This window comes from Mus musculus, chromosome 17, assembly GCF_000001635.26.
Source record: "Mus musculus strain C57BL/6J chromosome 17, GRCm38.p6 C57BL/6J".
NCBI classification, from domain to species: Eukaryota; Metazoa; Chordata; class Mammalia; order Rodentia; family Muridae; genus Mus; species Mus musculus.
In genome coordinates, this window is record NC_000083.6 from 70,677,884 (window position 1) to 70,691,987 (window position 14,104).

General features: G+C 45.4%; 1 protein-coding gene and 1 long non-coding RNA gene across 32 annotated transcripts in view; one reads left to right on the top strand and one right to left on the bottom strand.

Annotated features, from left to right (window-relative positions):
- The window catches only part of Dlgap1 (DLG associated protein 1), an 852,341-nt gene that overhangs the window by 708,811 nt on the left and 129,426 nt on the right, over positions 1 to 14,104 (top strand). The window lies entirely within an intron of this gene.
- The window catches only part of Gm36746, a 54,910-nt gene that overhangs the window by 15,116 nt on the left and 25,690 nt on the right, over positions 1 to 14,104 (bottom strand). The window contains exon 2 of the long non-coding RNA XR_003952404.1: positions 4,264 to 4,451. This is a non-coding gene — a long non-coding RNA (predicted gene, 36746). The remainder of the gene's footprint in view (positions 1 to 4,263; positions 4,452 to 14,104) is intronic.

A 14,104-nucleotide genomic window follows, 5' to 3' on the forward strand; every position in this document is an offset into this window, starting at 1 on the left:
TGCAGGAACTCCACCTTCTCATATACTAAGTCCTCAGTGCTCACACTGCTGTTTTATAAAGGCAGAGCCCTACAGGGCCCAGTACATGTTCTCTGCAAACTGAATAGGTGCCAGAGCTCAGGTTATTGCTGACCCCCTCCCCCGCCCTGAATCATGGCAGGATTCACACATTTGACTGGTGCCGTTACTTTCAGCTCCATTGGCATTTCGAGGGAATTCGACTCCAGCTTATCAAATCTTGACTCAGTATTGCTGATTGATTACTGATTACAAGGATGGGGTTCTTAGAACCCATCCTTCCGCCGGGCAGTGGTGGCACACGCCTTTAATCCCAGCACTTGGGAGGCAGAGACAGGCAGATTTCTGAGTTCGAGGCCAGCCTGGTCTACAAAGTGAGTTCCAGGACAGCCAAGACTACAGAGAAACCCTGTCTCGAAAAACCAAAACAAAAACAAAAACAAAACAAACAAAAAAAAAAAAAAAAACCATCCTTCCGAGTCATGGGTGAGCACTGATCAGTGTCTTCAGTAAATAACTGGAGATGGGTAGACAGAACAAGGTGGGATAGCTTGGTGAGGAGTTGGGTGATACTGCAGCTTTCCATTCTTATTTAGGGCCAGGTGGAGACTTGAGTTTCCTTATAGGTATTCTTTAGGTCTCTTACCATTACTGGCAAATCTATCTTCATATGATTGATCTAAAGGAGGGTACTTCCCACCATGGGCCCAGTGTGGGTACCTGCCAGATATTTGTTGAGTTAAGTCATAAAACAATTCGACTTCATAAAGTTTTTGTGCCCTGTTTCTTTGTAAATGATATCTGACCCAATTACAGCTCCCCAAGTTCAAGGTATCACAAGTATGAGAGGTTTACAGCAGGCGAAAGCTGTGCTGTCCTCCTTAAAATCTGTAGTGTCACCCCTCTTCCTTCTAGCAACTAGAAAGCCAGGAGAAAGCCTTCAAAATGCTGTGCCTAAGTCGCTTTCCAGGGCTCTGAGTCCTCTTCCCAGGTACTGTCAGCTGCACCTTTGGCTCCACTGCCATTGGTGAGCCTTATCCTCATCCATGGCTGCATCTCCTTCCGATTTGCTCCTTCTTTGAGAAGCAGGAAGAAAAAAGCCACTTAGGTCCCAACACTCATCACAGCAGCAGCCCTCACCCTCCTAACCAACTCCAAGGAGCCCCTGTCCACCAGCCAAAGATTTTCCTTGATTTCATTGAAAATATGATTCTCGCCCTGCAGAAGTGAAGCAACACAGTTATCAGGAACCACAGGGCACCACTATGGGTGTAACCATCAGAGAATGCACAGAGGAATCCACTTCCATCACATCTACATGAGAGGGTGGGCTCGTTAGCTCACACCTGTAATTGTGATTAAAGAAGCCGAAGCAGAACGATCACCACAAGTTAGACACCCAGCATATGCTACACAGTGAATTCCAGGTCAGCCTAAGCTACATAGACAGACCCTGACTCAAAAAGAAGAAAGGAGAAAGGGAGAGGGAGAGGGAGGGAGGGAGGGAGGGAGGGGGAGAGGGAGGGAGGGGGAGAGGGAGGGAGGGGGAGAGGGAGGGAGAGAGAAAGATAGAAAGAAGGAGAGAGGAAAGGAGGGAGGGAGGGAGGAAAGGAAGGAGGGAAGGAAGGAAGGGAGGGAGGGAGGGAGGGAGGGAAGGGAAGGAAGGAGAGAAGAAGGGAGGGAAAGGAGGAAGGGCAAAAGGATAGGGAAGGAAAGAGAAAAAGGAAAAGAAATACATACACTCATGTGAATCCAGGCATGGTAGTTCATCTTTAATTCCAGAACTTGGGAGGCTAAAGAGAGAGATCTGCATCGTGTTCAAGGTCAGCCTGAGTTGCAGTTAAAATAAAGAAGTGTCTCTCAAAGGTAGAGGCGTTCATACCCGTCTTTCCCCTTCTCTTTTCTCAGACTGACACACAGTCAGGGTAGTCAGGGAACTTGCATGGCGTGGAATATTCAGCTATGAGGCATATTCACATGGACAGGTGGAGCTGAGTAAATGAGGGAGCCACAGGGACTGGAGAGACTCCACAGTTAAGAATACGCCCTGCTCCGTCAGAGCGTCTGAGTTTGGTTCCCAGAAACCACAGTAGTCAACTCACAACTGCCTGGAACTCTGTGTGGCACACACACACACACACACACACACACACAAACACACACACTAATAAACTTTTAAAAGGAAACCGCAAACAAACACTATGCCCTTCGTAGCTTTATTTCCACATAACATCCAACTTCCTCTGTAATTCCCTGGTTAGCTTTCAGTTCTCCCCGGTTGAACCCAATTCTCCTCTTGAATTTCATAGCAGATTCCTTTTGGCCCACATTCCCAGATTCATTGGGACCAACAATGTTGGCATTCTTCTTAATAGAAATCTCTATCAACTCATTTAGAAACCTCTTTTTTTCCTAACCATGATGTATGTCAGTCTTTCCCCATCTTTTTCTACATGGGATGAGACCTATGATAGATGCCTGAATCTACACACATGACAGAACCCACACATTTGTGTGTGTGTGTGTGTGTGTGTGTGTGTGTGTGTGTGTGTGTGTGTGCGCGCGCGCGTGCGTGCGTGCATGGGGGTCAGGGTTGAATCTAGACTGTCCCAGTGAGCTTGAGTTTTGACCATTGAGTTTCCAGATACTATTTTTGGAGGCTGTTAAGAGGTAAGGCCTCACTCCAAGAACTAGGCCTCTTGGGTAGCCTTGGGTGTTATTTCACAGCCTTGCTTCTGTCCTGTCTCTACCATATTGGCACCATGTGAGGCCACTGTTGCAAGTTCCCACCATGGACTAAAACACCACTCCAGTCAACATCCCCATCCCACCCGCCATCATCCTGGACCATGTCCTTTGCACCTGTGAGATAAAATAAATGCTTCCTCTCTCAAGTGGTTTCTCTCAACTATTTTGTCACAGTGAGGCACGATAAGAGATTAATGATAGCATTAAATTATGAGCCAGGCCTGGTGGCTCTTGCCAGCAATCTCAGGATTTAGGAGGCACAAGCAGGAGAATTGCAAGTTCAAGGCCAGACTGAGAAAAGCCCTCTCTAAAAAAATTTTAAAAAGCCAAGGACTAGGGATATAGCTGACTGGTAAGATTCTTCCTGCTATGCACAAGGACCTGATTGGATTCCTAGTACTAAAACACACATTATAAAAACATAAAAATAGGGGCTGGCGAGATGGCTCTTCCAAAGGTCCTGAGTTCAAATCCCGGCAACCACATGGTGGCTCACAACCATCCGTAACGAAATCTGATGCCCTCTTCTGGAGTATCTGAGGACAGCTACAGTGTACTTGCTTATAATAAATTAAAAAAAACATAAAAATAAATGCACTTATAAGTTGTGAATTTCTGGGACTTTACAGTTAACATCCTGTTGAGTATAGGTAACCAACACCACAGAACTGAGGTGAGACTGGGGTTCAGTGAGGGCCTCCTTTCCTGTCCTTCTTGCTTCTGTAGCCTTGGCCTTGGAGTCCCAGAGCCATTATCTGAGTCTGCTAAATTTCTCTATGCACCCATATCAAATGTCACTCAGCGGGCCATTAATCAGCATTATTCCCGCATCTCCACTGTACAGGCTTTCTTGGGCTTATGACCATACTTCCTAACTCAGAACCAGGATTTCTGTTAAGTTCTCATACTTTGGGGCTGGAGAGATGATGGCTCAGCAGTTAAGAGCACTGACTGCTCTTCCAGAGGTCCTGAGTTCAATTCCCAGCAACCACATGGTGGCTCACAACCATCTGTCATGGGATCCAATGCATTCTTCTGGTGTGTCTGAAGACAGCTACAGTGTACTCACCTATCCATAAAACAAATAAATCTCTAAAAGAATTTCTCATACTGTGTTAGATTCCCATTCATAAAACACTTGAAGTTATCAACTTAAAGTGGGAAAGGCTTAGTTTGGTCCATGTTTCAGAGATAATGGTTGATTTTATCAGTTAGCTCATGTTTTTGGAGCGTGTGTTGGTGAGGCACTTATGATCCCACATGACGAGCCAAGGCAGCCTGGGAAACCAAGGAGCTGGCATCCCAATATATCTTCCAGAGACCTACCTCCAATGACCTAACTTCCTTCCGTTAGATCACACCCCCTGAAGGTTTTGCTGTCATCAGTAGTGCCATAGACTAGGGAGCAATCATTAGCATAGGGGAGGGGAAGCTCTGTGAACATCCCAGAGGTCCAATGTGGTATGTATCTAGAAGCAATTTGGGTAAGAGACCTACCTGTCTTCTGCCCTCCCCATTTGCCTTTGCTCTGGAGCTGTGGGTGTGTGAACCCTCCAGGGAGGCCAACAGGAAAGTCCTGAGCTTGGTCACAGAAGGCCCCATCTGTGTTCATCTGTCAGCAGATTCAGGGACTATGGAGACAAGTCCAATGGCCACTTTGCTTGCCATCCAAACCAGAACATTTCCTAAAGTGGAAAAAAAAAAAAGGAGTCCTTAATAACTGTACTAGAGTAACTGTCACTTTAAGTCTAGAGTTGTATTAACGTTGGAGGGTGCATCATAAAAGCAGGTCCTAGCCCTCCTTTGCTGAAGGCACTCCATGAAACCATGCTCTGCCCTACCCCCACCCTCACCCCACCCCCACCCCACCCCCATTTGCTGATGGTTCAGAGCAATCATCTCTTTGAGCACTGTGTTTTTAGCCAACTGTCAAGGCAAACTCCTTCCAGCAGATAACGCGAGTTAAACTGTGGCCAAAGTAAATAGGCCAGACTCCACTTACATCAACAAGCAGTCTGAAACACTGAAGATGGTTCCTTCCTCAAAATAAATCAGATTAATTCGTTCATTTATTTTAGATTCTCTTCAGATAGCCTCGCAGATGGTTTGCGAAAATCGCTATGCCAACAAGTCTGTCTGGCCCAAAAAAATTAAACCCTACCATACTGTGTGCCTTTGTCTTCTAATGAATATCTGCATTTCTTAGTTGGAAGGAGTGGGGCATGACTGTAGACCCAGCACCTGAGTGGTAAGATCCTTTAAGGCCAGCCTGGCCAACATGGGGACCACGTTCACCATCTTAAAAAATATAGGGGCTTATGAGATGGCTCAGGAGGTGACTTAAAGCCAAGCCTAGTGACCTGCATTTCATTCCCTAGGACCCACATGGTAAAAAGAGAGAAACTGACTCCCACAAATTGTTCCTTGGCTTCTACAAATGCACCATGGTGCCTGTTTGCACAGATGCAAAATGAATGAATGAATGAATGAATGAATGAATGAATGAATGAATGAAATTTTTTATCTGAATTCCCTTTTCCTATTTGTTGATCACATTCTCCCTTGAATTTTGTGAACTAAATTACAGAAACAGTTCTTTAGAGTCACACCTCTGTCTTCTCTTACTTTGTTCTAGAATCCTCAACTAGAGAACTCTAAAGGTTGATTATTCCTGTTTCCATGTTAGCTGCCCAAAATATCCAAAAGACTTCAAAGACCAACATTAGTAAGTCCTGGAAAGGTTTGTCCTAATTGCAGGCATTCCTCCAGGTCTCCTGACAGCAACTCAGAAACACCCAAGTAAAGATCTAACAGGGTGAAGGTTAACCCCAAGTGGAGATTCCTCCCAAAGCAAAGGCCCTGCGACCCCCATGCTGCTCAGCTGGGATCATAAACCCGAGCACACACTCTGACGTCTTAATTCAGTTATTTAGAGGGAATTTAAAAGAAAATCTAGTGATGGGTTCCCAAACTGACCGTTTCCCTCTGAATCATGGAACTAAAATTCTCTTTAATGAGAGAAAGAGAGCACACACTCCATGAGGAATCGAGTCCAGACAACCCCCAACTTGGGGGGGGGGGGGAGGCCTCCAGGGAGCTCTGCCTGTTGCTCCTGGGAAACACCATAGGGTGAGTCTGCAGGCCACCATCCTCTCTGTGAGCTCGGCATTTTGCTTTTACATTTACAAAGCAGCCAGAATGTTCCTGCTGGTGTCACTGCCCAAAGAGACCCATGCCTGGTGCTAGGGGAAACTGTCAGATCAGAAGCCTGAAGGGGACTTTGTGAGAGGAATTTGGGCAATGTAGGCAGAAGTAATCCCAGCTGTAATCGCTGCTTGGTCGCGCGCAACGTCGCCCTCTGGTGGCCGCTATGTTTATGTGCATGGGAAAAGCGTGAACACCAGCCGTGGAATGTGTCCATCCATAGCTGGTGAACTTCCAAACAGCTATCTCTGCTAAAGGAGAACAAGAAAAAGCAGTTCCTCACTCTGAACACTCCTGACACTCTCCACACGCGTTCAGACATGCAGACAGTCTTCCCTCTCGGAGCGTCTCCGGCGATTTCTGTCTTTGCTGTCACCCCGGTCACTCCGCCTCGCCACGTTTACCTGTAGTTCTTGTGGTTCTCTCGCCATTATGATCATGTTCTCTGACCTTTTCCCTTATACTGCCCAACAGCGTTTGAAATCAATACAGTAATATTCAAAACTCAAGGATGAAAGCCTGCCAGCTCTCGGGGAGTTTAACCCTTGGTTGGGATCACTCCAAACACCTCCCCCCCCATCCCCGTGTTCCCAAACCACAGCCTTCCCAGCACCTTAAAGATTCTGCACATGGAGGGACTTAAGGCTCCAGCAGCATATGTAGCAGAGGATGGCCTTGTGGGACATCAATGAGAGGAGAAGCCCTGGGTCTTGTGAAGGCTCGATGCCCCAGTGTAGGGGAATGCCAGGACAGGGAAGCAGGAGTGGGTGGGTTAGGGAGCAAGGGGAGGTGGGGGATGGGATGGGGGCTTGGAGGGGAAATGAGGAAAGGGGATAAAATTTGAAATGGAAATAAAGAAAATATCTGATTAAAAAAAAAAAAGATTCTGCAGTTTGGAGCCTAAGACCTTTTAGTGCTGGGGATGCCTCGATCCACCATCTGGTCCCAGGGTCCGTGTCCTCTCTCCTAATCCTTTTCTTAAATGGTTGCAAGCAACCAGAATCATCCAGCTTTCACCTTCTAAAGTCCTGTGGTGGTCTGCTACCACAAACCCAAAAGTACCCACCCCATAGCCTTTGCTTCTGCTTGTCCTGGCAAGCGGCCTGATCACTCTAAAGGCACAACTCCCACCTTGAACTCTTTCCTGGAACTTTAAATGCAGTGGGGCACCACAACTTGAGCTGTTGAACAATGGAGGAATCATGACCCTGTGCATAATCATATTCCAAGTTGCCATGAGTCGCTTATGCTGAGCTGGGTTTCCCTTTTCTTGTGAGATAACCATCTCATCCCCACTACTCTGACCCGCTGACATCTAAGCCGTGATTGCTTCCACATTAAGATCCATTTCTGAACTAGTTTCTGTTCTGTGCAACGTAATTAAAGGTTGTACATTTTCCACCACGCAGATTTATATATGTGGGAAAGAAGAAAAGCAAGTATGAGAAACTACGTTTCGCCTCATGTTTCTCCCTTGACCTTAGCAGTGGCTTCTACTCTGAGGAACCAGAAATCCCTCAAGTGAAGAGCTGAAGAGCTTTAGTGGCCATCCCAGATGCTGGCTCTGTTGCAGCCAGACTGATGGCTTTCATTACCATGACCAGAGTCTTGAGATTCCGCATGCAGAACTATGGAACTAGACCATGGTCCTGCCCGTCTCCCAGCCCCACTTCATCACTAGCTCTGGAACACTAGACAAATCAGAATGTCGGGGTTGGGGGAGGGGATACATCTTCATTTCCTACAGGAGAAGGGGAAAGTTGACGAAGTTGGTTAGAGACAGGAGTTGAGCACAGAACTCTGCAACAGGACAGTAATTGGAGACTGGTTGCTGAGGGGCTAGCGAGCAGCTCCGCATGTGAGCATCCGGGTCTAACACGGAAACCCTCCACTGCAGAAGCGTCGGCTTCCCAGGCTAAGCCTCCGCCAGGGTAAATAGACGGGGAAAGGTCCTGAGCAACCTTGAAAAGCAGTGGTTCTTGATCTCACTGTGCCTCGACACCAGATGCTCTGATGCCTGGTAAAAGAATAAACTTCTAATTAAAATGACAAAAATTGTGTTTGAACTCTGGAGGCCATAAGAACCTTCAAATTGCTTCTTGTAATGTGCTCCAAAATGCAGACTCACGACTACCAGTGGTTCGTAGGAGGGAGAATGTCCAATTTCACTTTGTATTAACAATAAAAACACTTCCAAAAACACACATAATGGTGATGATCACCTAGCCTTGGCTAAGAGGCACTTAACCTTTGATCTCCAGCTAAATTACACTACCCGGAGGGGCAGCATGCACGCAGCCAGGAACTTGGTTCTTTGGGTATTGTTTTGTTAATATGGTAAAATAATTACTAAGTTTTTCAAAGTTCTTCTAAGGATAGCTTCTTTCAGATATAGATGAAATGGGGGGGTAAGGACTAACTTTGGCAAAGACAGTAGAAAAGACAAACCATTAGTTTGGTTTCAGTTTTCAGGAAACATGACGACAACTAATTCTTCCGAGCCTCTTTAAAATGTTGCCTAGTGATACTATGAATGTGCCGCCTCTTCTCAGAAAGGCAGTGTTCAACTTCACAGAAATGCAAACTCCTAAACCCAAAAGCTTGCATGCCAAAAGTCAGTCGAGTCCTGTTCACTCAGCCTAGCTGAGTGACTTGCCCTCACCTCACCCGTTTTCTCCAATTAACCTCTCACATGGTAAGCTCACAAGACAGTGTGGCTCAGCAGGTGGAGGTGGCCAGGCCTGCTGACCTCAGTTCAATTTCTAGAAACCATATGTTGGAAGCAGAGAAGTGACTTCTGCAAGTTGTCTTCTGACCTCCACATATATGTGTAACACAAACACACACACACACACACATGAAAATCTAATTTTAAATGGAGCTAGAGAAATGGCCCACTGGTGAAGGGCCCATCAGCTGCCCTTGCAGAGAACTTGGGTTCTGTTCTCAGCACATACATGACAGCTCATAATCACATGTAACTGCAGTCCCAGGGCATCCAATGCCGCCTTCTGGCCTCCAAGGGCATCAGGCACATACATGGCACACAGACACACACATGCAGGCATTCACAGGCATAACATACAAATAATAAAATATTTAACTCATCAAGTGTAGAGGTCCCCTGGATGTGTTTCAAACGCTCTCTCTAAGAGGGTGTCTTAACCTTCCTTCTGTGCCCGTAACAGAACAACCACAAACTCTGCATTTATGTCCTGCCCAAAGCCAAGGTAAGTGGTTCCTGCTTTTTACTGCTCCACTTAACTCCTTGGCCAGACCTTGTTTCCACTCGTCCTCCCAGAATTTAAGAACTAGAACTTCACAGTCCCCCCTTAAAAAATGAGGTAGATGGGGGTGCTCATGAGCATTCCCCAAGCTATGTCCCAGGAGGTCATGATGTGTTTTAGACTCAGACTAAAAAAAAAAAAAAGAAAGAAAAAGAAAAAAATCTCACGCTCATCTGATGCTATAAACCTCTTAGGGGGTAGGAGGTCATATCTTTCTTACCTCTCTAAAGGCTCTTAAGAATTGTCTTTTTAATCCTTCCAGAATTTTCCAAGTTGCTTTAACTACAAAATTAGTTTGCTTGCTTGTTTATACCTCGGCACTTTCTTCTTCTGTTTCTCAAGGGCATGACTTGCAAGGCAAAAAAAAGAAAAAAAAAAAACCAAAAAAACAAGTAATATTTGAACATCCATCATGCCACGCTGGCCTGGTGTGTTTGTGTGGGCCTTTCTGTCCATCACCCGTGTTTGGGGTTGCGGAGACCGGTAGCAATTCTCAGCATATATCGGCTTTCCATTGAAACTGTGGTCACCTTTCTTCTTAATCATGTGCCACTTAAAGGAAGAAAAGGATAGGTCTGCTTTCAAAGGACACACGATATGTGTTGTCTGATCATCACAAGGACAAAGATTATTGAGAAGGCCACCAAGGCGAGGGCAAGCTGACCCTGGTGCTGGGAAATATAAAATTACATTTCTCAAACTCACATCAGCAGTCCGGCACTGGGAAGGTCAGCTTCATCGGCAAGGTTTTTAACTTCATTGCTCCCGCCGATGAAAAGGGTTTGTTGTTCAAGGATATCAATTATAGCCTGAGGTTTGGGACCAATTTGGTCTGAACGTGATCGGAGAGATAAATAAATGCATTTAAATTCTTCCTCGAAACCACAGAGCTGACTTCACACAGCAGTAAGCAAGACAGGGGACATGCTTCAAAGGTGGCTTTTGTCATTTAGTGGACACTGTCCAAGGAAGGAGGAAGCTTCCTAACAAAGTCGAAGCCGAATCCAGGGTCCTAAATGGCATTGTTTGCAGTGTAGCTGGCTTACGATTAGCACGTCCCTACAGTGAACAGGAATTTTCAGTAGGAAAGGACCGTGGAAGGCTCCAGACACCACGGAAAAGGCTGTAGGAAGGAGGTGGCATGTGGCCTTTGTCTGTGAAGGGTCTGCATGGTTAAGAACCATGGGGGAGGGAACACAAGCAAAGCCAAGTTTTTCCCATGCTGTAGCTCTTTGCCATCTTGCCCAAAGGCAGACCTTTCTCATTTTTATTTTGCTTTGTCCTTTTTTTTTTTCATCTAAAATCTAAGACCTTTATCGGATGAGAAAATATAAATATTATCAACGGTGACATCCAAAACTTTACTGAGAATTTTTCCATAGCTTTTCTACCATTTTTTTGTTCTCTTTCTATAGCTTTTGAGCGTTCGATTCCTCTTTTTGTTTTCTTTAGGCAGTTGAGGTACATCCATCCTCAGGCCGCCCTCTCTCTGCTTCCTTTCTGATGCTAGCATACTTTGCTAGCATTCCAACTCTGTCTGATTTTAGATCACGGGGCTTCTTGTGTATGAAACAAGGGGTTAACATTTGGTAACTACTAAGGATTGTTATTTTGGAAGGGAAATAATTCTGTCTAACAATATGGCTACATTGTAAAAGTCTGTAATGGAATGGGGTCATCATAACAATAGTTATTGTTACACAGCTGCTACTTAGTCCAATTTGCTTTGGACTCACTGTTCATTCCTAGCTACAGTGTAAATACCTTACTGTTCATTCCTAGCTACGGTGTAAATACTTTGTGTTTTTAAGAGTACTTCTTCATTGTGATGATTTTATGTAATTTACTAACAAGATCTGATATGTTCAAAGCCTAGGGGCCAAGAGCATAGTTCAGTGGGTAGAGTCCTTGACCAACATGCCCAGAGCCCTGGACCCTATCCCTACAGGTGGAATGGCACAGGCCTATGAGCTCAGCACCCCAGGAGTAGAAGCAGGAAGATCAGAAGTTCAAAGTCACATTCAGCTACATAGCCGCTTTAACACCAGCCTGGGCTATGTCTCAAAAAAAAAAAAAAAAAAAGTGAAACTAAATTAAAGTAAGATAAAAGCCAGGCATGGTGACTTAAACAACTATAATCCCAGCACTCAGCCCGGAGGCAGACAGATCTCTATAAGTTTGAGGCCAGTCTGCTCCTGGCCAGCCACAGCCACATAGGGAGACCCCGTCTTGAAAAGAAATTCATCAATCCTAGTGGTAATGATGTAAGATAAAACCCAACTCCTCGTTTTAAAAAGTAAATATTCTTCTTTGTCCTGGGTCATTTTAAGCTGGAGAGCAGTCTCTTGTCGGCTCTGATACAATCAGCGTCGTGTTGAATCGGAAGCAACGAATGAGGAGTTGTACCAAGTTAGTCCTGCTGCTGTGTTCCCTATACATCTTATGTTATTGACATTGGTATTCCTTTTGTGTGTGTGTGTGAGGGGTGTGTGTGTGTGTGTGTGTGTGTGTGTGTTCAGAGGGGGTGGGGAGGGAGAGAGAGAGTTCTATGATGCTTGTATCAAACCCACAGCCTTATGCTTGCAGGACAAGACATTCTAGCAACTGAACTACATCCCTGGCCACATCATTTATCTTCTTTTTTTTGTTTTTTGTTTTTGTTTTGTTTTTGCTTATTCAACATAGGGTTTCTCTGTGTAACCTTAGCTGTCCTGGAACTCACTCTGTAGACCAGGCTGGCCTTGAACTCAAAAATCTGCCTGCCTCTGCCTCCCGAGTGCTGGGATTAAAAGCATGTGCCACCACTGCCTGGCTCAAACTCATTACAGGTCGTTGTGAGCCACCATGTGGTTTCTGGGAATTGAACTCAGGACCTCTGGGAGAGCAGCCCATGCTCATAACCGCTGAGCCATCTGAGCAGCCCATTTATCTTCTTAAACCACCTAGTCCCTAAATTAACTTAGAGAAAAGGTGATGAGATAATCAAGAAAACAATCTTGCTAGACGGGCATTGACAATCTGAGGCTTATCAAAGTGAATCGATCATAACTTTGAGAGTGGAGCCTAGACTGGGTTCCAACTGTGACAACTGTGATCCATTTCACAGAAACGGAACCTGAAAGCAGCGTTAATGGGTTGTTGTAGAGTACTCTAAGGTCAGAAGTCTGGTGTGGTCTCTGGAGACTGAAATGATAGCAACAGGGTTGCAATCCCTCTGTGTAAAAGCATCTTTCACTGGCCTGATGTAATTGTTGTCTCCAAGACGTAATGCCTCTGTCTGCTAAGGCCTAGTACTGGAAGCTTCTCGCCTCTGTCTCATCTGATCTAGACATAGAATGATTTCAGCCTCAGACTTACTGCTGAATAAGCTCGCCCTTTCTAGTTCTTTCTCAGCTCTGGCTGGTTGATTCAACTCAGCTGTTCTGGCTCAAACTCCTCTCCAATCCGGCTTCTCTCTCAGCTTCTCCTGAATCTTTATTCTGCTTAGCCTCTAACTCTGGGAATTTTCTGGCTCCTTCCGGTTCCTTCACATTTCTATTTTTTGTCTTCACCTGTATCTAACTTGTTCTCCCTTCAACCTGTCTCTTTAAAACTCTCCTGATAAAACTTCCTTCTCTCTCTCAGTGCTGTTCTCGCCTACGTAGCCTCTCTTTTCTCTCTGTCCTTAGAAGAGTTGGCCGTATCCCAATCTTTCTCTGATTCGTCCGTCGCTTTTTCTGCCATTCAATTAAACATCACTTTCAAGCATGGGTGTTTCTTTCTACAAACTAACTTCGCTTTCATGGAATTTCATGGAATTGAAGGTGTGTGCTAAGGATGTATCTGGATTCCAGCCAGAGGGATTAAAGGTGTGCTCTAAGGCTGAGCCACACCACAAGTAGGAACAGGTGTTGCTTCCATCAAACAACACAACCTCAGGGTTCACAGAGTGATCAAATACACTGCAGCTCCTCCGGAGACCTTCCCCACCTCCTAGAAGCTGTCCAGTTCTTACACTCAGGCCTCTTTCCATTCTCAAAGCCAGCCACAGCCAGGTGGCTTGATGCTTGGAGACCAACTCTCTGGCTTCACTCCTTTCATATCTGAGGATCTCTGAACTGAGGTTAGAGCCACCCCTATAATCCAGGATTGTTTCCCCACCTCTAGATCCTTAAGTGCTTCTCCAGTGTCCCTTTTGCTAAGTGACATTTACAGTTGCAGGGGGTAAGACTCTAACATCTTTGTATGCTTTACCCTGGTTTCCATACAACTCCTGGCACATGTGGGATCTATGTAGGATCCCAGATCCTGAGCACTGACACTGTTCCTTGATCTCGCCTGGCTGGCTGTTCCTTCCGAGGCCATTAGTCTCTTGTTCCTTGGTGAAGCCTGTAGGAAACAAGAAAAGTTGCAGGGAAGAAACACTTTCATGTAAAATCCTCAGGGCTCTCCAGCATTGACAATAGGGGAGAGCATTGGTTTTGCTCTATAATCTACAAATAATGAGGAATTACTATTACTATTACTATGATGGATGTTACTATTGTTGACACATTCTTTAAATATTACTAATAGGGAGCTGGAGAGATGGACCAGCAGTTAGGAGCAGTGACTGCTCTTCCAGAGGTCCTGAGTTCAAATCTCACAACCACATGGTGGCTCACAACCATCTGTAATGGGGATCCAATACCCACTTCTGGTGTGTCTGAAAAGAGAGACAGTGCACTCATACATAAAATAAATAAATAAATCTTTAAAAATAATAATAATACTATAAGGGGCTAGGGAGATGGCTCAGTGGGTAACTGAACTTGCTGTGCACGCAAGAGAACTTGAGTTAGAGTCTGCACTACCCACATGAAAGCCAA